Raw genomic sequence first — 1,030 nt, 5'->3', positions numbered from 1 at the left:
TACAGAGAAACCCTGTCTTGAAAAAACAAAAAAAAACAAAAAAACAAAAACAAGGGCTTGATGATATTAAAAAAAAAACAAAAACAAAAACAAAAACCCAAAACACAGCAGAAAACAACTCAGTCTACCAGATGTTTTCTGTAGAGATGAAAGAATAGACCTGATGGTCCATCAGGCACGTCAAGGCTATGGTTGTGAGCTGCACAGGCCAAGGATGGCCACACCTGCAGCCCTTTATAAAATGGTGAACTTGAGAGGGGAGAGAAGATGAGTAACTGAAACCCATGGTTCTTGAGCTTTGTACATGACATGGAGTTGCAATGTCAAAAGGCTGGACACTCTAGACCTTACCAATCATTCTATAATCTAATCATCTCTGGTACAGTGATGATATCATTGTGTCATAGCCATAAACTATAACTCATTGCAACATGATCATTGAAACTTTTCAATGAACTCTGTTTATCTTTTTTAGAGATATTTAGTGTGTGTGTGTGTGTGTGTGTGCGCGTGCACACACGCGCCTACCTGTCTGAATCTGTACCACCTATGTACAGGTGCCTAAAGAGGCCAGAAGAGGACATAGCATCCCACTGAGCCATCTCTCCAGTCCCCAACTAAATATTTTTACCATTTTCTTTTTAGAACCTAGAAATACCTATAAGAATATTAATTTCAAATCAGTCATAAAAAGCAGCGAAAATTCAGTACAAGAAATTAACATTCTAAAATCTTCACTGATAATCTTTAAATAAATACAAAGAACCTTGATTCAATCCTAAAAAAGTCTTCTTTTGGAATGGGATGAGGAACTTGGGGTGGAGTGGGAGCAATGACTAGAATGTAAATAAATAAAGTTATTTTTAAAAAGTCTTTTGAGCCGGGCAGTCGTGGCACATGCCTTTAATCCAAGCACTTGGGAGGCAGAGACAGGCATATTTCTGAGTTCGAGGCCAGCCTGGAACAGCCAGAGCTATACAGAGAAACCCTGTCTTGAAAAACCAAAATAATTAAAAAAAAAAAAAAAAAA

At 37.7% G+C, this 1,030-nt stretch overlaps 1 protein-coding gene across 1 annotated transcript in view; it reads right to left on the bottom strand.

Annotated features, from left to right (window-relative positions):
* The window catches only part of Tm9sf2 (transmembrane 9 superfamily member 2), a 49,977-nt gene that overhangs the window by 7,027 nt on the left and 41,920 nt on the right, over nt 1-1,030 (bottom strand). The gene's annotated exons all lie outside the window — the stretch shown is intronic.

The sequence above is a fragment of the Mastomys coucha genome, unplaced genomic scaffold, assembly GCF_008632895.1.
Source record: "Mastomys coucha isolate ucsf_1 unplaced genomic scaffold, UCSF_Mcou_1 pScaffold9, whole genome shotgun sequence".
Classification (NCBI taxonomy): Eukaryota; Metazoa; Chordata; class Mammalia; order Rodentia; family Muridae; genus Mastomys; species Mastomys coucha.
Note: the sequence above shows the minus strand (reverse complement) of the source record. Positions and strands in the feature narration are given on the sequence as shown.